At 45.7% G+C, this 902-nt stretch overlaps 1 non-coding gene across 1 annotated transcript; it reads left to right on the forward strand.

Annotated features, from left to right (window-relative positions):
* The first annotated feature begins 316 nt into the window (after nt 1-316).
* On the forward strand, nt 317-423 carry LOC141662563 (small nucleolar RNA R71). The gene has a single exon (XR_012550672.1). It is a non-coding gene; the product is annotated as a small nucleolar RNA R71 (small nucleolar RNA).
* The last annotated feature ends 479 nt before the right edge of the window (nt 424-902 follow it).

Here is a 902-nt window from a genome sequence, read left to right on the forward strand (position 1 = left end):
AGAACCTGCACAAAGCTCACAAACCATAGCTATTTGATTAACTCCATACGTAGCCAGAGAATCAACCTTTATTGATAGCGCTTGGAGATGGGCTGCAATAGCGGTGGCTGCATCAACTTCCAGAATACCTGCTACCTTGCCTGACGTCATCCTCTGAGTTGGGTTTTGATGCTCATTTGCAGCCATCGTCTCTATAAGATTATATGCCTCAGTATAGCTTTTAGCCCATAAGGCGCCTCCAGCTGCTGCATCGAACATGGGCCGAGATTGGGCCCCCAAACCATTATAGAAACCAGTGATCACCATCCAATCCGGCATTCCATGATGTGGACATTTTCTCAACATTTCCTTGTAGCGTTCCCAAGCCTCGCACATAGATTCTGTAGGTTGCTGCGCAAACTGAGTAAGAGCACTCCTCATAGCAGCAGTCTTTGCCATCGGATAAAACTTCACCAGAAACTTTTGCGCAAGATCTTGCCACGTAGTGATGGACCCAGCTGGTTCAGAATGTAACCAGTCTTTAGCCTTGTCCCTCAGTGAGAATGGGAAAAGCCTCAACTTGATAGCCTCATCAGTCACGCCATTATACTTAAAAGTGCTGCAGATCTCGACAAAATTCCTTATGTGCATGTTGGGGTCTTCAGTTGCCGCTCCCCCAAAAGAAACAGAATTCTGCACCATCTGAATAGTGCCCGGCTTGATTTCAAAGGTGTTAGCTTGAATAGCCGGATGAAGGATGCTTGACTGAATGTCATCAATTTTAGGCCGAGAAAAATCCATAAGAGCTGGATCAGCTTGAACAATACGATCTCCCATGTTTACTGGTTCTTTCTGCTCAGTTCCTGAATCCGAATCCTCAAAATCTAACTTCTCCGGAATATCAAGAACTTCGTCTGTCTCCT

The sequence above is a fragment of the Apium graveolens genome, chromosome 5 (genome assembly GCF_009905375.1).
Source record: "Apium graveolens cultivar Ventura chromosome 5, ASM990537v1, whole genome shotgun sequence".
Classification (NCBI taxonomy): domain Eukaryota; kingdom Viridiplantae; phylum Streptophyta; class Magnoliopsida; order Apiales; family Apiaceae; genus Apium; species Apium graveolens.